General features: G+C 44.0%; 2 protein-coding genes across 2 annotated transcripts in view; both read right to left on the bottom strand.

The window, feature by feature from the left end:
- LOC311149459 (ubiquitin-like modifier-activating enzyme 1) overlaps nucleotides 1–14,551 on the bottom strand; it is a gene marked incomplete at its 3' end in the record, with an annotated part of 128,235 nt that extends 113,684 nt beyond the window's left edge. The window contains exon 1 of the mRNA XM_084186656.1: nucleotides 14,368–14,551. The remainder of the gene's footprint in view (nucleotides 1–14,367) is intronic.
- The window catches only part of LOC311149458 (caM kinase-like vesicle-associated protein), a gene marked incomplete at both ends in the record, with an annotated part of 122,322 nt that overhangs the window by 24,137 nt on the left and 74,403 nt on the right, over nucleotides 1–23,782 (bottom strand). The gene's annotated exons all lie outside the window — the stretch shown is intronic.

The following is a 23,782-nucleotide window of genomic DNA, read 5'->3' as shown; positions in this document are numbered from 1 at the left end:
ATAGACTTTAAAGCCGATTTAGGTCAAAACTAACTCGGCCACTCAGGATCATTCAATGTCAACTTGGTAAGCAACTCCAGTGTATATTTCTTTTGCCTTGTGTTTTAGGTTGCTGTTCTGCTGAAAGGTGAATTTGTCTCCCAGTGTCTGGTGGACAGCAGACTGAACCAGGGTTTCCTCTAGGATTTTGCCTGTGCTTAGCTCTATTCGGTTTATTTTTATCCCCCCCCCAAAAAAAACTCCCTTGTCCTGGCCAATGACAAGCACGGCCGGCCCGCTTATTAGGATTAGTCAGCCATAGGGCAGATTGACGAGGGTGGCATTTTCTGAACTAAACTGACCAAGACACTCCAACAACAACACATACAACCTCACATAATTCTGCCCAGAAACAATGATAATTTCTCTCAACCAGTGGCATATGGGCTTTTTAGATGAGCTCTGGTGCCGCCCTGTGATACACAGTGCCCACTTTGTCAAAGGCTGGGGCGCAAAATATATTGAACAAAAAAAATAAAAATACGCAACAATTTAAGATTTTGCTGAGTTATAGTTCATATAAGGAAATCAGTAAATCGACAAATTCATTAGGCCCTAATCTATGGATTTCACATGACTGGGCAGGAGTTGCTTGTGCGTATGGAACATTTCTGGGATCTTTTATTTCAGCTCATGAAACATGGGACCAGCACTTTACATGTTGCGTTTATATATTTTTTGTTCAATGTATTTTGCTTGTCCACTCCCAGGGTGCTGTTGGAGACTCATCGCTCCACCTACATTCCGTTAAAAAAATAGTATTTAACATAAATGTAGCAGATATAGGATATGGTAGAAAGAGTGCATGGCCTTTACTGTATCCTACAGGCTGGAGATGAAACTGTATGACAATGTAATGAAAACTGGCAGGTTTTACATCATGCAGGTTTCTCCGATCAAATAAAACATGTGCTGTCATGTTAACAAACAGGACAGGTCAAAGTAAAATGGACATTCACAACTGTTGTCCAGTGGATTCACCCCGTTGTCATAATCAGTGGTTTCATGTTTGTATCTGTACATTTTTGACAAGCTGATCATTGCTAAAAATAAATAAAAATACTTCTGCATTTCCCTGCTGTGTAAACACATTGCAAATAGGCTCACGATAACTCCTGATAAAGTTGGGTAGCTGATATTCAAAGCTTAAAATCGCCAAATTGATTAGTCACAGGAATCATGACTAATAAAGCCAATGTAACGGCCTGTTTAACAAACGGTGGGCCTACCACATGGATGGACATTCATACAATTCCATTGTGGCCGACATGGTAAGCTACACCCCAGTAAACACGAGCCAACGTCTTTTTTTGGTCCTGTCCGGACGTCTTCTTTTGGCGTTTTAAAAACGGTAGGCTTACGACAGATGGGCATTCATAAAATTCAATTTCAGGTAACACTGTAGGCTAACTTTCAGTAAGCATGGACCGATGCCTTTTGGATGTCTTTTTTTGGTGCAGTCCATACCGGCCTTGAGTTCCACATCCACGTACATTGGTTTTTGGTCCGTTCTGGACAAAATCTGAACCAATCATAGACGTCCATGTTTGGTTCAGATTGTCTGGTCTGGACCAGCCTTGATTTGGCCCAAACAAAGACTTCTATAAATTACGTATTTTCAACTTTCATTCAGAACCGAAAATGAACCCAATTTCAACGTCCAGAATTTCTTTATTTTTCACCTTCTGGAAAAGATGCCTTTTCAACATCCTGGAAAAAATGTATTTTAAACATACGGAAAATACGTATTTTCACCTTTCATTCAGAACCCAAATTGAACCTAACTTCAACATCTGGAAAAATATGTATTTTACATGTCCTTTTGCTTACAGGGACTATTCTAGTTTTGCAGGGGACAGCATTTTTCAGTCTCACCTAGGGTGGCAGAACAGCAAGGACTGGCCCTGATGACAAGCATACCCATAACATGATGCAGCCACCACCATGCTTGGAAATATGAAGAGTGGTATACAGATGCGTTTGGCCCAAACCAGGTTTTCCGTTAGGAAAATGTGGTGCCGGACAATGTGACCTGGAAGATTTTAAATTAACTGGCCATTTCAGAAATGTACCAGACCCATATGCATTGGGTGCGTAACCCATTAAAAAGGCGTCCACCCACGGTGCCCAGAATGACAGAAATCACATTTAGATTATGGTAATTAATATTAACAGAACATGCAACTCCTTTAATGAAGCAGGTAATAAAATGTCATTTTCAAACATTTGCCAAAATGCAATTGCCGGGAAAACACCATTCTAAACAGCGCACCTGATGAGAGCGGTTCCATATGTGACAGAGATGAACTTCTCTGTTAGAAATGTAGAAAGACGGGAAATCTAAAGATGAAACAACTAGGATGGGTTGCTAATATGACTAGGATGGGTTGCTAATATGACTAGGATGGGATGCTAATATGACTAGGATGGGATGCTAATATGACTAGGATGGGATGCTAATATGACTAGGATGGGTTGCTAATATGACTAGGATGGGTTGCTAATATGACTAGGATGGGATGCTAATATGACTAGGATGGGATGCTAATATGACTAGGATGGGTTGCTAATATGACTAGGATGGGTTGCTAATATGACTAGGATTGGATGCTAATATGACTAGGATGGGATGCTAATATGACTAGGATTGGATGCTAATATGACTAGGATGGGTTGCTAATATGACTAGGATGGGTTGCTAATATGACTAGGATTGGATGCTAATATGACTAGGATGGGATGCTAATATGACTAGGATTGGATGCTAATATGACTAGGATGGGTTGCTAATATGACTAGGATGGGTTGCTAATATGACTAGGATGGGTTGCTAATATGACTAGGATGGGATGCTAATATGACTAGGATGGGATGCTAATATGACTAGGATGGGGTTGCTAATATGACTGGGATGGGATGCTAATATGACTAGGATGGGGTTGCTAATATGACTAGGATGGGATGCTAATATGACTAGGATGGGTTGCTAATATGACTAGGATGGGTTGCTAATATGACTAGGATGGGTTGCTAATATGACTAGGATGGGATGCTAATATGACTAGGATGGGATGCTAATATGACTAGGATGGGTTGCTAATATGACTAGGGTTGTGCCTTTGGCTTCTGGACAATGAAATAAAGTTGATATTAAAACCAGTGTGACAGGAGAGAAATGGCAAATGATGAAGTCTTTCATAGGCGGTGCGCCCAATAGGCTAGGGAAGTACATTTAAATAATTTATACAATTACTCCTGTCTATACAGAACATAAATAAAACCATTCAAAATACTTTACCAGAGAGCTTGACTTAGCCACAGAGTACCATTAGATATATATTTTTTTTTAATAGCTGTGGATTGTTTCAAATCACAAGCTAGTAGGCCTATACCTATTAGGGAAGCTAGCAGTTTGGGCAGTGTTGCATGGCGATAGGCTTAGCTGGCTAGCAGTTTGGGCAGTGTTGCATGGCGACAGGCCTAGCTGGGTAGCAGTTTGGGCAGTGTTGCATGGCGATAGGCCTAGCTGGCTAGCAGTTTGGGCAGTGTTGCATGGCGACAGGCCTAGCTGGGTAGCAGTTTGGGCAGTGTTGCATGGCGATAGGCCTAGCTGGCTAGCAGTTTGGGCAGTGTTGCATGGCGACAGGCCTAGCTGGGTAGCAGTTTGGGCAGTGTTGCATGGCGATAGGCCTAGCTGGCTAGCAGTTTGGGCAGTGTTGCATGGCGACAGGCCTAGCTGGCTAGCAGTTTGGGCAGTGTTGCATGGCGACAGGCCTAGCTGGCTAGCAGTTTGGGCAGTGTTGCATGGCGACAGGCCTAGCTGGCTAGCAGTTTGGGCAGTGTTGCATGGCGACAGGCCTAGCTGGCTAGCAGTTTGGGCAGTGTTGCATGGCGATAGGCCTAGCTGGCTAGCAGTTTGGGCAGTGTTGCATGGCGATAGGCCTAGCTGGCTAGCAGTTTGGGCAGTGTTGCATGGCGACAGGCCTAGCTGGCTAGCAGTTTGGGCAGTGTTGCATGGCGACAGGCCTAGCTGGCTAGCAGTTTGGGCAGTGTTGCATGGCGATAGGCCTAGCTGGCTAGCAGTTTGGGCAGTGTTGCATGGCGACAGGCCTAGCTGGCTAGCAGTTTGGGCAGTGTTGCATGGCGACAGGCCTAGCTGGCTAGCAGTTTGGGCAGTGTTGCATGGCGATAGGCCTAGCTGGCTAGCAGTTTGGGCAGTGTTGCATGGCGATAGGCCTAGCTGGCTAGCAGTTTGGGCAGTGTTGCATGGCGACAGGCCTAGCTGGCTAGCAGTTTGGGCAGTGTTGCATGGCGACAGGCCTAGCTGGCTAGCAGTTTGGGCAGTGTTGCATGGCGACAGGCCTAGCTGGCTAGCAGTTTGGGCAGTGTTGCATGGCGATAGGCCTAGCTGGCTAGCAGTTTGGGCAGTGTTGCATGGCGATAGGCCTAGCTGGCTAGCAGTTTGGGCAGTGTTGCATGGCGACAGGCCTAGCTGGCTAGCAGTTTGGGCAGTGTTGCATGGCGATAGGCCTAGCTGGCTAGCAGTTTGGGCAGTGTTGCATGGCGACAGGCCTAGCTGGCTAGCAGTTTGGGCAGTGTTGCATGGCGATAGGCCTAGCTGGCTAGCAGTTTGGGCAGTGTTGCATGGCGACAGGCCTAGCTGGCTAGCAGTTTGGGCAGTGTTGCATGGCGACAGGCCTAGCTGGCTAGCAGTTTGGGCAGTGTTGCATGGCGACAGGCCTAGCTGGCTAGCAGTTTGGGCAGTGTTGCATGGCGATAGGCCTAGCTGGCTAGCAGTTTGGGCAGTGTTGCATGGCGATAGGCCTAGCTGGCTAGCAGTTTGGGCAGTGTTGCATGGCGACAGGCCTAGCTGGCTAGCAGTTTGGGCAGTGTTGCATGGCGATAGGCCTAGCTGGCTAGCAGTTTGGGCAGTGTTGCATGGCGATAGGCCTAGCTGATTATTGAGATGCGGCCATCAGTGAAAAGCATCTAAAATATACGTGAAGATGTGTCTCGAGTATAATTTTAAAATGTTGAGACAAGGGGAGGGCAGTCTCCCGCCAAGGGGAGGGCAGTCTCCCGCCAAGGGGAGGGCAGTCTCCCGCCAAGGGGAGGGCAGTCTCCCGCCAATTCTTGCGCATTCATTGTGTGAATTGTTTTCCCATTGCTTATTTATTATGTATCAATTCCCCATTACATAGGTTAGCAGTAGGTTACATAGGTTAGCAGTAGGTTACATAGGTTAGCAGTAGGCTACATAGGTTAGCAGTAGGTTACATAGGTTAGCAGTAGGTTACATAGGTTAGCAGTAGGTTACATAGGTTAGCAGTAGGTTACATAGGTTAGCAGTAGGTTACATAGGTTAGCAGTAGGCTACATAGGTTAGCAGTAGGTTACATAGGTTAGCAGTAGGTTACATAGGTTAGCAGTAGGTTACATAGGTTAGCAGTAGGTTACATAGGTTAGCAGTAGGTTACATAGGTTAGCAGTAGGTTACATAGGTTAGCAGTAGGTTACATAGGTTAGCAGTAGGTTACATAGGTTAGCAGTAGGTTACATTAGGTTAGCAGTAGGTTACATAGGTTAGCAGTAGTAAATGTACTGTTAAGCCCCTTCATGTGGTTACATTAATTTCTATTAATGCATGTGTTAATTACAGTCATTTACCATTCTCGGAGTGGAAACATTGTTTGCAGAGTTCACAACCTGCTACACTTGTGAGAAACAAGTTTTGGTTTATTTAATAACCCTAATTTTAGGAGTTTAGTCAATGTTTTCATTGTCTTTTGTTTGGAGTGTACTGTGTGAGCAATGACTGAGCATGTTTCTCTGTCCTGATAATGTTGAGGGAGCATAGGAGGTACCTGGCATGGTGCGCGCAAATTTAGGAAAGTCCCATCTGGGGCGGCAGTTAGCTTAGTGGTTAAGAGCGTTGTGCCAGTAACCGAAAGGTCGCTGGTTCTAATCCCCGAGCCGACTAGGTGAAAAACCTGTCGATGTGCCCTTATAATAATAATAATAATATGCCATTTAGCAGACGCTTTTATCCAAAGCGACTTACAGTCATGCGTGCATACATTTTTGTGTATGGGTGGTCCCGGGGATCGAACCCACTACCTTGGCGTTACAAGCGCCGTGCTCTACCAGCTGAGCTACAGAGGACCACCCTTGAGCAAGGCACTTAACCCTAATTGCTCCTGTAAGTCGCTCTGGATAAGAGCGTCTGCTAAATGACCAATTTATTTATTTATTTATATTATTTATATTTCTGATGGTCTTAACTCACCACTAATAAGCTTCAGTCATTTTTTCCTTCACCTCACACAGTAGGTCAACGAAGTCCGTTTTTTTAACATCCAATGCAAATTATAAAAGTTCCCCAGAGTATTTGAAAAATATCTCCCCCACGAAAGAGCAAAATGTTTTGATCTGTTGAACCCATATGGAAACAAATAACCGGAATACTTTTTCCTTACGCAAAAACAGCTGCCTGTCCCGAGCGAAAGCACTGAGCTACGGTAGGCTACACACCGCTGTTTGAGAGGACCTACACTGATCTCAAAAACGACCTCTCCAGAATCAATGACGGAAATCCATCACAGTGAAGGAGAACTTTAACCCCTACCTACTGCTGCATTGGCCTATAGGGCATCTCTGAATTCCATGCACTAATTTCTCATTTTATCATTTCATTTTAGTCATTGAGCAGACACTCACCCAGAGCGATTTATAGGAGCAAATTAGGGTTAAGTGCCTTGCTCAAGGGCACATCGGCAGATGTTTCACCTAGTCAGCTCGGTGAGTCAAATCAGCAAGCTTTCGGTTACTGGACCAACGCTCTTAACCACTAGGCTACCTGCCGCACTTTTCTTTAGCCGCCATCTGATCATATTTGAGTCATTTAGCAGACGCTCTTATCCAGAGCGACTTAGAGTTAAGTGAGTGCATACATTATTTTTAATTTTTTTCATACTGGCCCGCGTGGGAATCGAACCCACAACCCTGGCGTGGCAAACGCCATGCTCTACCAACTGATCTACATCCCTGCCGGCCATTCCCTCCCCTACCATGGACGACGCTGGGCCAGAGGCTCTCACATTCGTTTCATTTTTACTTTTAGATCCTCATTTTAATTAAGATTTTTTTATGACAATGATTGAGAAACGAAAACGGTATTATTGAAATGAAACTGTTTCACAAAAATCTACATATGACAATGATAGCTGGCATGCAGATCAGTAGAAAAGGGAGGGTAAGTTGTAAGCTTCCCCAAACCGAAACGCCAAGGGCTCTTTCTCCCTCTGATAGTTTTATAGTTTTCAATTCAACTTCAACCCAAAATCGTTTTCTGCACTCATGAGATCATTTCCACGTTGGGCTGTACGATATTGGAAAGAATATAGGCCTTATTTTTAACCAAATGTTGCAATTGCGATTTGACTTGGGATTTTGATCAAAACACTTGGGTGAACTGTTAGAATCATGGAAATATACACACACACACACACACACAGTTGGTAGAGCATGGCGCTTGCAATGCCAGGGTTGTGGGTTCGTTTCCCATGGGGGGCCAGTATGAAAAATTTATGCACTCACTAACTGTAAGTCGCTCTGGATAAGAGCGTCTGCTAAATGACGTAAATGTAAAATGTAAATACACACATATATACACACACATATCCACAACAGTATGTGGACACCCCTTCAAATTAGTGGATTCGGCTATTTCAGCCACACCGTTGCTGTCAGTTGTATAGAATCGAGCACACAGCCATGCAACCTCCATAGACAAACATTGGCAGTAGAATGGCCTTACTGAAGAGCTCAGTGACATAGGATGCCACCTTTCCAACAAGTCAATCAAATTTCGGCCCTGCTGCCCCGGTCAACTGTAAGTGCCATTATTGTGAAGTGGAAACGTCTGGGAGCAACAACGGCTCAGCCACGAAGTGGTAGGCCACACAAGCTCACAGAACGGGACCGCTGAGTGCTGAAGCAGGTAAAAATCTGCAACACTCACAAGTTACAAACTGCCTCTGGAAGAAACGTCAGCACAAGAATTGTTAGTCGGGAGCTTCATGAAATGGGTTTCCATGGCCGAGCAGCCGCACACAAGCCTAGAATCACCATGCGCAATGCCAAGCGTCGGCTGGAGTGGTGTAAAGCTTGCCACCATTGGACTCTGGAGCAGTGGAAACGTGTTCTCTGGAGTGATGAATCTGGGTGTGGCGGATGCCAGGAGAACACTACCTGCCCCAATGCATAGTGCCAACTGTAAAGTTTGATGGAGGAGGAATAATGGTCTGGGGCTGTTTTTCATGGTTCGGGTTAGGGCCCTTAGTTCCAGTGAAGGGAAATCTTAACGCTACAGCATACAATGACCTTCTAGACAATTCTGTGCTTCCAATTATGCGGCAACAGTTTGGGGAAGGCCCTTTGCTGTTTCAGCATGACAAAGCAAGGTCCGTACAGAAATGGTTTGTCGAGATCAGTGTGGAAGAACTTGACTGGCCTGCACAGAGACCTGACCTCAACCCCATCGAACACCTTTGCGATGAATTGGAACACCGACTGCGAGGCAGGCCTAATCACCCAACATCAGTGCCCAACCTCACTAATGCTCTTGTGGCTGAATGGAAGCAAGTCCCCGCAGCAATGTTCCAACATCTAGTGGAAAGCCTTCCCAGAAGAGTGGAGGCTGTTATAGCAGCAAAGGGGGGGCCAACTCCATATTAATATCCATGTTTTGGAATGAGATGTTCAACAAGCAGGTGTCCACATACTTTTGGTCATGTAGTGTCTCTCTCATTTGGCTGTTTTGCATTTTTATATATACAGTGGGGAAAAAAGTATTTAGTCAGCCACCAATTGTGCAAGTTCTCCCACTTAAAACGATGAGAGAGGCCTGTAATTTTCATCATAGGTACACGTCAACTATGACAGACAAAATGAGAATTTTTTTCTCTCCAGAAAATCACATTGTAGGATTTTTTATGAATTTATTTGCAAATTATGGTGGAAAATAAGTATTTGGTCAATAACAAAAGTTTCTCAATACTTTGTTATATACCCTTTGTTGGCAATGACACAGGTCAAACGTTTTCTGTAAGTCTTCACAAGGTTTTCACACACTGTTGCTGGTATTTTGGCCCATTCCTCCATGCAGATCTCCTCTAGAGCAGTGATGTTTTGGGGCTGTCGCTGGGCAACACGGACTTTCAACTCCCTCCAAAGATTTTCTATGGGGTTGAGATCTGGAGACTGGCTAGGCCACTCCAGGACCTTGAAATGCTTCTTACGAAGCCACTCCTTCGTTGCCCGGGCGGTGTGTTTGGGATCATTGTCATGCTGAAAGACCCAGCCACGTTTCATCTTCAATGCCCTTGCTGATGGAAGGAGGTTTTCACTCAAAATCTCACGATACATGGCCCCATTCATTCTTTCCTTTACACGGATCAGTCTTCCTGGTCCCTTTGCAGAAAAACAGCCCCAAAGCATGATGTTTCCACCCCCATGCTTCACAGTAGGTATGGTGTTCTTTGGATGCAACTCAGCATTCTTTGTCCTCCAAACACGACGAGTTGAGTTTTTACCAAAAAGTTCTATTTTGGTTTCATCTGACCATCTGACATTCTCCCAATCCTCTTCTGGATCATCCAAATGCACTCTAGCAAACTTCAGACGGGCCTGGACATGTACTGGCTTAAGCAGGGGGACACGTCTTGCACTGCAGGATTTGAGTCCCTGGCGGCGTAGTGTGTTACTGATGGTAGGCTTTGTTACTTTGGTCCCAGCTCTCTGCAGGTCATTCACTAGGTCCCCCTGTGTGGTTCTGGGATTTTTGCTCACCGTTCTTGTGATCATTTTGACCCCACGGGGTGAGATCTTGCGTGGAGCCCCAGATCGAGGGAGATTATCAGTGGTCTTGTATGTCTTCCATTTCCTAATAATTGCTCCCACAGTTGATTTCTTCAAACCAAGCTGCTTACCTATTGCAGATTCAGTCTTCCCAGCCTGGTGCAGGTCTACAATTTTGTTTCTGGTGTCCTTTGACAGCTCTTTGGTCTTGGCCATAGTGGAGTTAGGAGTGTGACTGTTTGAGGTTGTGGACAGGTGTCTTTTATACTGATAACTAGTTCAAACAGGTGCCATTAATACAGGTAACGAGTGGAGGACAGAGGAGCCTCTTAAAGAAGAAGTTACAGGTCTGTGAGAGCCAGAAATCTTGCTTTTTGTAGGTGACTAAATACTTATTTTCCACCATAATTTGCAAATAAATTCATTAAAAATCCTACAATGTGATTTTCTGGATTTTTCTTTCTCATTTCGTCTGTCATAGTTGACGTGTACCTATGATGAAAATTACAGGCCTCTCTCATCTTTTTAAGTGGGAGAACTTGCACAATTGGTGGCTGACTAAATACTTTTTTCCCCCACTGTATATAGGCCTATTGTAAATGTGTATTATTGTTGAGTCACCATCTTTATTTCAAAAAGAAATACAAGTAAAAACATAACTTTAAGCTACATATTATTTTGACAGAGGTAATGACCTGTCCACTGATCAGCACAGTAATGATAAAACAGGACCATGTTTGAAACACAAGTGGTTCTGAGCTTATGTCAATATTACACAGGTAAGATAACAGCTCCATAAACCAGGAATGCAGCCAGGCTCTATCTCTGACCTACTGTGTCCAACACAACACCTCCTAACCAAAACGGATGTTATTACCATTTATTTTGATGACATGTATTGTCATTTATAATTGTATTTATTTATTAAGCCTGATGGTCTTCTAAGTATAACGCAAAGCTTGCTTTCATTTAATAAAATAAAAAAGCATGAAAAGGTAGTGTAATATGATAATGTCTTACTGTGGTGTGTGAAGAATCCAATACTTCACCTCGTACGAGGTACAAATCACATTATCGTGGAAGCACCTTCTAAGAGTATGAATTAGGCTGTTTGAGAAGGTTTGAATCCTAAGCAACCTGCCTACACATACTGTAGTTTGAAGTACAATACCAACACAGCTGTCCATAACATATTTTAGGTTTGGAAACAGAAAACTATTGAGATGGAATGTTTTATCAATGAGAAAATGAGCAGAATGTCTTCCAAGTTTCATCTAGCTCCAACCCCTCCCACTTCCCGCCACTGGACTTCCTCATCACCATATGTGCTGGTGAGAAGTTCTAAACGGAAGCTTCATATTTTTTTTAAAATGGTAGAACGCACAAGTTTCTACTCACCGAAGTAACAGTGAGTTCAAAGACTTAGAAACAGTTTTAGTCACGATCTGGTTACCTATACCTACAAACAGTTATGTTTGGGGTTTTTACATATTTTAAATGTATTTCCAGATATCTTCTAAACTACCCACAATGCACTTTTTCTCAACGTCATATGGAGAATCTACTCTGCGTTAGCTAGCTCGAGCTGGCTTACATTAGCTACTAGCCATTCTAGCAGTGGTGAGCTACAATCCACCAATCACGAGTAAGTGTGATGTAAAGAACTAACCAGATTCCCCACACGTGGGGGCCGCATGATCTCCATGAAGTAGGCCACCAGACTTCTTCCACCTTGGCTTAGTACTAGCATGCTACAGTAGCAGACTGATTACGGTTGTGATCATTTCCATCTGCCCGGAGCCTTCCTCCAATCGCAGTCTTATTGTTGACTCATATTTTGATGGCTTTTTTTGTATGTGTTCTGTGGGTTCCTGCCTGTGCTAGACTAGTTGGTTTTGTTCTCTGGCTTACTACTCAGCTATGGTCAACCATGGTGGTTGGCTAGCTAGGCTAGCTAGCAGGCTAAAATAATTAACTTTAGGCGGCTAAGATAACTGCATACCGTAAAACTTCAATGAATAGCCCAGGCGTTTATTTGCTTAAAATCACTGAACACAACAGGAGCTTATTAGAGACAGGCTTTTACTACCGTGCATAGTTCATTGTTTAATTCCAGCATTCACTTCCAGCATTTTAATACGTTCATAATTTATTGCACTAATGTGTTATCATTTACACACTGTCACGTTTCTTTTGTCTTAGTATGCCTCCATAAAAAAATAAACGTATTTGACTGTGCATTTTCGGCAGTTCTTTCGCCAATAGGGGGCGATCAGACCATTTCTAGGGTTCTTAGCTAGCAGTTCTCTGCTGTTAGCAGCCAATGGCTAGCAGTTTCTTACTGCCGATAAAAATGGATGATTGCCATAATCTTTTCAAGTCATTACTGAATTATTTAATGTAACAAATCAAACCTCGTAAACAATTATTTTAGACCTGTCGTTTATTTGAAACAGGCGTTTATTTGCTGAAATGTGTGCTGTTGCCCGGCCATTAAAAAAAGGGACAGGCGGCTATTTGAGACGCTCCTCGAGCAACGGCCCTAATATTGCCTCGCTCCTCGAGCAACGGCCCTAATATTGCCTCGCTCCTCGAGCAACGGCCCTAATATTGCCTCGCTCCTCGAGCAACGGCCCTAATATTGCCTCGCTCCTCGAGCAACGGCCCTAATATTGCCTCGCTCCTCGAGCAACGGCCCTAATATTGCCTCGCTCCTCGAGCAACGGCCCTAATATTGCCTCGCTCCTCGAGCAACGGCCCTAATATTGCCTCGCTCCTCGAGCAACGGCCCTAATATTGCCTCGCTCCTCGAGCAACGGCCCTAATATTGCCTCGCTCCTCGAGCAACGGCCCTAATATTGCCTCGCTCCTCGAGCAACGGCCCTAATATTGCCTCTCTCCATGAGCAACGGCCCTAATATTGCCTCGCTCCTTGAGCAACGGCCCACTGTCTCACACATGCAGGTGATGCTCCCAAACACAGACGCACTAGTGTCATTCCCATCCTGGCTGATATGGTGATTTTTATTTGATTTATAAAATATTGTAAAAGTGCATAAATAAATGACATTAACAGAAATGAATTCATTTCATTGACTTTTGCTAAACTTTTCAGATTTTATCATTTCCCAGAACTTTTCAGGGCATGGAAAACACTTCAAATTCCTTGACTTTTCCAGGATTTTTATGATCCTACATTTCTATTGGAGTTCACATTATAGTAAATAGGCTGGCTTGCCAGGTCCTCCATATTAAATCACACCCCGCAAAAACATTTTCTGGCATGACTTCGGCATTCTTCGAAATTCTGATCGGTTTTATGTAATAACTCAAAATAGAAATATTAGGTGTAACTTTGCATTGGGACTTTTGATGCGTATACTAACGCAAATACATATGTTAGATGTGGCTACGTTTATGCTACCTACCCTTTAAACATCATGAGATCTGGCTCCTTCCATCTGTGGTATGGGTGCAGTGATGTGCATGCTTGTTAAAGATCACATCACTAGGTCAAAAAGGAGCTGAGACAGAACTTGGTTTCTGTATAATCCAGATTTTTTCTACATGCTCCCACAAATAATGCAAACAATAGCCTGCTGGAATAGACGGCTCACAAGCCAAGTGAATGATATGGAACTGCTCTGCCACATTTTGGGGTTAGGGGGGGGTCAGCATTCTTGGGAGAATTGAGGTGAATGGGTGTTGGGGGAGGGGTGCTTGGCAAATCACAAAGGCCCAAGTGGGCCCCGCTTCTTCTCGGGTGCAGAGTGAAAGAGGCCGGGGCAAGTGGTTCGGATCTCTGTCGCAGCAACAAAAAAAGCCAATTGATTCCGTTATGTTATTAGAGAGAATCATCACCAAACAAACCTTCTCTTCTGCAAGGGTACAACATATTCTCCGTGCAGACGCGACTTGTGAATGTTTCCATAATGTTGCATTGAGAGTTAGTGAGCAAGCGTTGTAATGACATGTCACATGGCTAGCTAGCTAACGCTGCCCCTCAATCCATGCCCTAACAAAGCCGACGACGCAGCACCAGCTAACCTACTTCAATCATGTTAGGTAGCTAGCTAGTTAGCTAACTGGATCAGTTGTTTGCTTGTGCCAGTGATTTGCAAATTACGTTATAAATAAATCAGTTAGGTAGCTAAGAGCTAACGTTAGTTATCAGACGATAGCTAACTAGCTGGTTATCCAGATAAAGGACTGTCCGCCACTATCGCTCAAGTACCACATGTGTCGACATTTTCTTGGTGGTAATTTTGGACAAGTAGTTAACTGACCGGTTAAAAAACATTGATACTTTGACTTGCGTAGTTGTTAGCAAGTAGCTAGCTAGCTAAAGCAACTTGAGGGGGGCGAAATCAAATTCCAACGACATTTTCAGAACTGGCTAAATCACCAAGTTCGGTAGCTAACTAACGTTACTGTAGTTAGCATTTGGCGACATAAGTATGCAGAACTCACCACATCCGATATTACTCGGGCCTGGTCCGTAGTATTAAAAAAAAAAAACTTTTGTCTAGCTAACGAAACGAAACAACTAATCTTAACGTTATTCTCAGTTTTTCATCTGTCAAAGTCGAGGGATGTACGTGCCTTTCCTTAGTGCTGGACGGTTGCCGGCCGGCTATTCCCAGAACTGCTTGGAGTCTCCCTCAGTCCCGCTTCCAGCAACCAAGGATTTCTTCTTCGGTGAGGTTTAACGGCGGCTGCCATCCAATACATGTTGCATTACCTCCACCTACTAGACTGGAGTATAACTCCCGTACACGTTCCTTGAAAACATTTTTTAAAACAAATACCCTACCATCTAACACTACACTCACAAAAACACACCATTCTCCACTATTTAAATCTATTTAGGCCAACAGCCTAAAATGATGGGACACCACCACTTAACACACCCTGTCGTCAAGTCTCGAACACCAAAATACCTCTCTGCAGCTGCCACCACAACCTCAATTTTCTGCGATTTACATTCCATCCCTGCAGTACAGTTGATAACCATTGCTATAAATGCTAAAAAAAAAAAAAATCTTACTGAAACATACAGTACCAGTCAAAAGTTTGGACACACCTACTCATTCAAGGGTTTTTCTTTATTTTTACTATTTTCTACATTGTATAACACAATAACACATATGAAATCATGTAGTAACCAAAAAAAGTGTTAAACAAATTAAGCTGTTTGAGAGAATGCCAAGAGTGTGCAAAGCTGTCATCAAGGCAAAGGGTGGCTACTTTGAAGAATCTAAAATATATTTAGATTTGTTTAACACATTTTTTTATTTTTTTTATTTAATGGTGCTCCATAGGATGCTCAATATATAATATAATATGCCATTTAGCAGACACTTTTATCCAAAGCGACTTACAGTCATGCGTGCATACATTTTTTTTTGTGTATGGGTGGTCCCGGGGATCGAACCCACTACCTTGGCGTTACAAGCGCCGTGCTCTACCAGCTGAGCTACAGAGGACCACAAAGTTTCGGATATTTTTTTATAACCCAACCCTGATCTGTACTTCTCCATAACTTTGTCCCTGACCTGTTTGCAGAGCTCCTTGGGTCTTCATGGTGCGGCTTGCTTGGTGGTGCCCCTTGCTTAGTGGTGTTGCAGACTCTAGGGCCTTTCAGAACAGGTTTACATATACTGAGATCATGTGACACTTAGATTGAACACAGGTGGACTTGATTTAACTAAATATGTGACTTCTGAAGGTAATTGTTTGCACCAGATCTTATTTAGGGGCTTCATAGCAAAGTGGGTGAATACATATGCACGCACCACTTTTCCGTTATTTATTTATTAGAATTTTTGGAAACAAGTTAGTTTTTTCATTTCAATTCAACAATTTGGACTATTTTGTGTATGTCCATTACATGAAATCCAAATAAAGATCAATTTAAATCACAGGTTGTAATGCAACAAAATAGGAAAAACGCCAAGGGGGATGAATACTTTTGCAAGGCACTGTATGTATCTAAGCTAGTAAGTGAAACTAATCTAAAATATATTTATTAGAACACTGCTAAAATTAAGCAGCATTTTCACTCCGCTATGAACATTCAAATTGCATTTTTTTGGGTGGAAATGCAAATACTCATAACCCCCTGAAAAATCAGAATAATTAAAAAAAATATATTTATACAAAAGTTGTGCACTGGGCCTTTAATAGTCCTGTATTAGCAGACATCTTCAGCACTGGCAAAACGTTTTCCCATGACCCCCACAAAAATAAACGCAACATGCAACAATTTCAATGATTTGACTGATTTACAGTTCATATAAGGAAATCAGTAAACTGAAAATATTTTATTCATCTATGGATTTCACATGACTGGGAATACAGATATGCATCGGTTGGTCACAGATACCTTAAGAAAAAGGTAGGGGCGTGGATCAGAAAACCAGTCAGTATCTGGTGTGACCGCCATTTTTCTCATGCAGCGCGACACATCTCCTTCGCATAGAGTTGATCAAGCTGTTGATTGTGGCCTGTGGAATGTTGTCCCACTCCTCTTCAATGGCTGTGGAAAGTTGCATGGATATTGGCGGGAACTGGAACATGCTGTCGTACAAATCGATCCAGAGCATCCCAAATATGCTCAATGGGTGACATGTCTGGTGAGTATGCAGGCCATGGAAGAACTGGGACATTTTCAGCTTCCAGGAATTGTGTACAGATCGTTGCGACATGGGGCCGTGCATTATCATGCTGAAACATGAGGTGATGGCGGCGGATGAATGGCACGACAATGGGCCTCAGGATCTCGTCACGGTATCTCTGTGCATTCAAATTGCCATCAATAAAATGCTTATGCCTGCCCATACCATAACCCCACCGCCACCATGGGGCACTCTGTTCACAATGTTGACATCAGCAAACCGCTCGCCCACACAACGCCATACATGTGGTCTGCGGTTGTGAGGCCGGTTGGACATACTGCCAAATTCTCTAAAACGACGTTGAAGGTTGCTTATGGTAGAGATATGAACATAACATTCTCTGGCAACAGCTCTGGTGGACATTCCTGCAGTCAGCATGCCAATTGCACACTCCCTCAAAACTTGAAACATCTGTGGCCTTTTATTGTCCCCAGCACAAGGTGCACCTGTGTAATGATGATGCTGTTTAATCAGCTTCTTGATATGCCACACCTGTCAGGTGGATGGATTATCTTGGCAAAGGAGAAATGCTCACTAACAGGGATGTAAACACATTTGTGCACCACATCTGAGAGAAATAAGCTTTTTGTGCATATGGAACATTTCTGGGATCTTTTATTTCAGCTCATGAAACACGAGACAAACACTTTACATGTTGCATTTATATTTTTGTTCAGTCTACTTCCTACATCTATGTGAATACTCTAGAATCCGAATAAATAAAATATGCGCATTTTCGGTCCCCACCAGTGGTGTTTGCACCAAATTGACCTTTTTTGTGAAATCAGTGTGTGATGACGTAGTGCAAGCTACATTTTTGCTCAAGTTTCCATGTACTGAAAAAAAATAATCTAAAGTTCTATGTGTTTCCATCACATTTTCAACTCAACAGATAGTGTTGCCACACAAACTGTTGCGTTAAATAGCGAATGTCCCTACTCTGGTCTTGACATACGTACTCTAGCTAGCCAGCAGATACAGTGCGATATGTATAGTCAGTATCTAGGTTTCCATCCGATTGGCGACAGATTTTCATGCTAATATTGTAAAAACTGCATAAAGAAAATATGCGCATTTTCCCACCAGTGTTGTTTCCACCAAACTAACTTGTTGCAGATTAAAAAATAAATAAATCAGTGCCCGATGATCTAGTGCCCAGGAAAATGTTCTTTTTCGCTTACGTTTTCATGTACTGAATAAAAATCTGAAGTTCAATGTGTTTCCGTCACATTTTCAACTCTACCGATTGTGACAAAACTAACTGTTGTGTTTAAATAGCAAAGGTTCCTACTCTGGTTTCAGCACGTGCGTGTGGGTGCCCACATGTCCCAGATTGCATTTAGGCCCTTTGTCCCGCAAAACCAAACAATCAAGTCCCGCAATTTATTAACAAAGTCAAATACCACCAATTTAGGAAAAAAAGGTAGATTTGTCCCGTATTTCAATCATGCATTCCAACCTGTCTCTTGCTGTCACCTTGGCTTATGAAATAAGGATGTGGTAGCCTACCTACTGGTGATGTTAAACACTACAATCGTTGTTGAGAGGCCCTGATCCTGGAGAGGGGCTGACGTCTGGGCCTGGAGTGGAGCCGCTGACCGGAGCTGGACTTGGCACCGGTGGAGCGGACTGCTCTGGCTCCGGAGTGGAGCCGCTGACCGGAGCTGGACTTGGCACCGGTGGAGCGGACTGCTCTGGCTCCGGAGTGGAGCCGCTGACCGGAGCTGGACTGGGCACCGGTGGAGCGGACTGCTCTGGCTCCGGAGTGGAGCCGCTGACCGGAGCTGGACTTGGCACCGGTGGAGCGGACTACTCTGGCTCCGGAGTGGAGCAGCTGACCTGACCCGTATCCATCCCCATCTCTGGAGCAGGACTAAATGCCGTGCCCAGCCTGGGCACCGACGCAGAGGAAAATTCCAGCCCTGTAGTTGGGCTGGTTGCCGGCCCCAGACTGGGAACCGACACGCTAAAGTGCTCCCTGCAGGGGACCGTCGGACCGACTGTACCCGCTGACTCCATTTTAGGTCCGCGTTTCTGTCCAGGCACGGGTCGTGCCGGACTGGGAACACGCACCACTGGCTTGGTGCGGGGAGCAGGCACGGGTCGTGCCGGACTGGGAACACGCACCACTGGCTTGGTGCGGGGAGCAGGCACGGGTCGTGCCGGACTGGGAACACGCACCACTGGCTTGGTGCGGGGAGCAGGCACGGGTCGTGCCGGACTGGGAACACGCACCACTGGCTTGGTGCGAGGAGTAGGCACGGGTCGTGCCGGACTGGGAACTGGCGTTGGAGATCCACAACTGTTCCAGTCCTTCTCTCTCCACCGCCAATCCCCCTCCAGTGAGGACTCCTCCGGGAGCCCCCACGAGTGAGGGATCAGAAATTCATCGTCGTCGTCTTCCTCCGACTCCTCTGTGTAAAACTGCTCCAAATACCTGCTCCCATGGTTGTAGGGACTCCACCTGGAACCCCCACGGGTGCACTGGTCGGGGCTCTTCTCTCTCGATCTCCGACCCCCCCTTTAGCCCCCCCCAAAACATTGTTTTATTGGGGCTGCCTCTCAGGCTTCCTCTTCGGCCGGCACCGTTGATGTCGCCGTTGATCCTCTTCTACCCGGGCTTCTACCTTCGCCCAGGGTCCTTTTCCAGTGAAAATCTCCTCCCATGTCCAAAATGTCTTCCCCACCTGTGTCCAGGGTGTTTGCTCCTCCTGGCCACGCTGCTTGGTCCGTTGGTGGTGGGGATATTCTGTCACGTTCGTAGAGAGACGGGTCAGACCAAGGTGCAGCGTGGTATGCGTACATGTTTATTAAGACGAATAAACACTTGACAAAATAACATGAAAACGTGAAGTCCTACACACAACAAGCCGAACAGGAACACACACAAGATCCCACAACTAAGGGAGGCAACCAGGCTACCTAAGGATGATCCCCAATCAGAGACAACGAGCGACAGCTGCCTCTGATTGGGAATCACACCCGGCCAAACATAGAAATACACATACTAGATCTCCAACATAGAATATGATCACATAGATCTCAAACTGAAACTCACACCCTGACCCAACCAACAAGAGTTCTCTAGATCAGGGCGTGACACAGGCCTCCAAACTACTTACAATAAGCGTGCTTCAGATGAAGAGCAACAAACGTTAGTACATAGCGGTAGGCCTATTAGACTGTAAAATATAGGCTAAGGTAATTTCGTCAAACTTGTGAGGATCTCCATTCTCATTAGTTGCTCATTCAACATATTTGCTGCTACTTCACTCCCGTTTTAAAAGACTCCCATCCTAACTGTTTTACATTCCCTGAGACCGACCAGAAATGTTTCCTTGGCTAAATATTACGAGATTTTCAGATTTTCTGGTTTCTGCATCATGAGTAGGCTACGCTTCAATTGCGCGGTCGGTGCAACAGACTGCAGGGGTGTAGTGATGCCGGAGCACACCGGAGCAATAGGCTATATAGTTTATTAACACCATCTGCTATAATTTGCTCAGGAAACAGTAATTCAAGAAGATCTAAATGCATAGGCTATTCCCACGAAACTGATTGAGATCAAATGATTGGCATGCAGAGTGCAGACGCAGTTTGGACATTTCACTGGTAAAACGTGAAAAATTATCATTCACGATTGACAGTGATGATGCCATAGGCTATTTTTGAGTTAGGAATGCCTAATTTGGTGTTTGAAGGTATTAAACATTAAAAATTGTATTGAGACAATAGGCAGACTTTGCAATTGGAGGATGCATTTAATGCATATTCTATAATGACATTCCATATCTGTCGGTACAAACTTTGAGAAATCATGACGTCATTTACATTTGTATTGCTCTTCGAGGGGATGTTTTTATTCATGTAGGTTACACTGTCCCGCGAATGTCCCGCAAAATCATCCTGTTGTCCCGCATTTGGGTATTTAAAATGTGGTCACCCTAACGTGCACTCCAGCCAACAGCTCAAGGCTGTGCGGGAAGCCTAGTCTACACAATGAGGTTAATATGGATAAGAGCGAGGATATTTTTATTTGTCAAATGGCAATCAAGCATCGATCATCATGTCACCAGAATCAGACCCTCGATATTTATTGGAAAGGCGCATCAAGATCACCGTGCACTTTCCCCACCCTGTGAAGTTTATCGTAAGTTATTTCATCTGTAGCCTAAGAAACTGCATGCTTTCCGGAGTTGTAGTGGGAGGACCACACGTCATATCATCATGTGACTCCAAGTTTACTTCGATGTGATGGATTTTATATCAATATTTGCGCATAAGGGCGTTTCCACCGCCATTTCTCGCATAATTAATTTAATCAACAAAAAAATATCCGACCATGTCCAATGAACAAATTATCTGTATTTATTAAATCGGAGCCTACCGAAACGTCCTGTTTACATCAGAGTTGTCATGATTCGGAAAGTAGTCAGACTGTACCATAACTTCTGCAGCGCCCCCTGGAGGGGAGAGATATATAACACACAGCTAGGTATATACAGTGCATTCGGAAAGTTTTCAGACCCCTTGACTTTTTCCACATTTTGTTACTTTACAGCATTATTCTAAAATGGAATAAATTGTTTTTCCCCCTCATCAATCTACACACAATACCCCATAATGACAAAGCAAAAACAGGTTTTTAGAATTCTTTGCAAATGTATAAAAAAAAAAAAAAACGGAAATATCACATTTACATAAATATTCAGACCCTTTACTCAGTACTTTGTTGAAGCACCTTTGGCAGCGATTACAGCCTCGAGTCTTCTTGGGTATGACGCTACAAGCTTGGCACACCTGTATTTGGGGAGTTTCTCCCATTCTTCTCTGCAGATCCTCTCAAGCTCTGTCAGGTTGGATGGGGAGCGTCGCTGCACAGCTATTTTCAGGTCTCTCCAGAGATGTTCGATCGGGTTCAATTCCGGGCTCTGGCTGGGCCACTCAAGGACATTCAGAGACTTGTCTCGAAACCACTCCTGCATTGTCTTGGCTGTGTGTTTAGGGTCGTTGTCCTGTTGGAAGGTGAACCTTCGCCCCAGTCTGAGGTCCTGAGCACTCTGGAGCAGGTTTTCATCAAGGATCTCGCTGTACTTTGCGCCATTCATCTTTCCCTCGATCCTGACTAGTCTCCCAGTCCCTGCTGCTGAAAAACATCCCCACCATGCTTCGCTGTAGGGATGGTGCCAGGTTTCCTCCAGACGTGACGCTTGGCATTCAGGCCAATTAGTTGAATCTTGGTTTCATCAGACCAGAGAATCTTGTTTCTCATGGTCTGAGAGTCCTTTTGGCAAACTCCAAGCGGGCTGTCATGTGCCTTTTACTGAGGAGTGGCTTCCGTCTGACCACTCTACCATAAAGGCCTGATTGGTGGAGTGCTGCAGGGATGGTTGTTCTTCTGGAAGGTTCTCCCATATCCACAGAGGAACTCTGAGAGCTTTGTCAGGGTGACCTCCCTGACCAAGGCCCATCTCCCCCGATTGATCAGTTTGGCCGGGCGGCCAGCTCTAAGAAGATTCTTGGTGGTTCCAAACTTCTTCCATTTACGAATGATGGAAGCCACTGTGTTCTTGGGGACCTTCAATGAAGAAAGTTTTTGGTACCCTTCCTCAGATCTGTGCCTCGACACAATCCTGTCTCTGAGCTCTACGGACAATTCCTTCGACCTCATGGCTTGTTTTTTGCTCTGACACGCACTGTCAACTGTGGGACCTTATATAGACAGGTGTGTGCCTTTCTAAATCATGCCCAATCAATTGAATTTACCACAGGTGGACTCCATTCAAGTTGTAGAAACGTCTCAAGGTTGATCAATGGAAACAGGATGCACCTGAGCTCAATTTCGAGTCTGATTGCAAAGGGTCTGATTACTTATTTAAATAAGGTATTTTTGTTTTTTATTTTGTATACATTTGCAAACATTTCTCAAAACCTGTTTTTGCTTTGTCATTATGGGGTATTGTGTGTAGATTGATGAGGAAAAAAATTAATTAATACATTTTAGAATAAGGCTGTAACGTAACAAAATGTGGAAAAAAGGAAGGGGTCTGAATACTTAATACCGAATGCACTGTATCGCCTATTATAATTATGTAGCTCTCCAAAACCCTTCTTCTCCATATTTAGATATCTGTGTGAACTACAATTCCGACGCTGTGTTTTAATGTTTTAATGTATAGAAACGTTAATAATCATCGCTTTCAAACCGGTTTTCGGAACATATGCTGATATGCCTATCTTTCATGTCAGCGAGAAAGAATCTTTCAAATAAAAAATATACACTTACTGTAGCCAGTGGCGATTTTAGTAAATCTTGGTGGGGCAAGATCTTGTTGGGGCCAGCAAAGCCACAACACAACACAACACTAAACAATACATTAATTGCACTATAACGGTGACAAACGGTGCCCACAAACTGTTAGGGCCTACATAAAGCTGTCCCGACAGCGGAGCTTTCCTTTCAGCACCATGGAGTGAATCCTTACCACCTTAGAGATCAGCGGAGCCTCGTCTGGCAGCGAAACAGTTCATTCAGCCTCATTCACTGCCTTTTTAAAAACCATAGCTGATGTGGCTGACTTGTTTTAAATAAATATGGTTTCTACTGACTCCTTGTGGATTTGTGTAACTCGATAAGAACAGCTGACCTGAGTTTTGACTTTTGAACCACATCACAAACATTATGACATTTATGTAAAGTTTGTTCTTATATCATTAACACTTAGTAAATTATTCATCCGCGTTTTTCCTATTTTGTTGCATTACAACCTGTAATTTACATTGATTTTTTTTTTTTTGGGGGGGGGGGTTCATGTAATGGACATACACAAAATAGTCCAAATTGGTGAAGTGAAAAAAACTAATTACAGAAAAGTGGTGCGTGCAAATGTATTCACCCCCTTTGCTATGAAGCCCCTAAATAAGATCTGGTGCAACCAATTACCTTCAGAAGTCGCAGAATTAGTTAGAATCTAATTAGTTAGTTAGATTGCACACAGGTGGACTTTATTTATGTGTCACATGATCTCAGTATATATACACCTGTTCTGAAAGGCCCCAGAGTCTGCAACACCACTAAGCAAGGGGCACCACCAACCAAGAGGCACCATGAAGACCAATGAGCTCTCCAAACAGGTCAGGGGGAAAGTTGTGGAGAAGTACAGATCAGGGTTGGGTTATAAAAAAATATCAGAAACTTTGAACATCCC

This window comes from Coregonus lavaretus, assembly GCF_964263955.1.
Source record: "Coregonus lavaretus genome assembly, chromosome: 22".
Taxonomy (NCBI): domain Eukaryota; kingdom Metazoa; phylum Chordata; class Actinopteri; order Salmoniformes; family Salmonidae; genus Coregonus; species Coregonus lavaretus.
The sequence above is the reverse complement of the archived record's forward strand: the minus strand, read 5'-3'. Positions and strand labels throughout refer to the sequence as shown.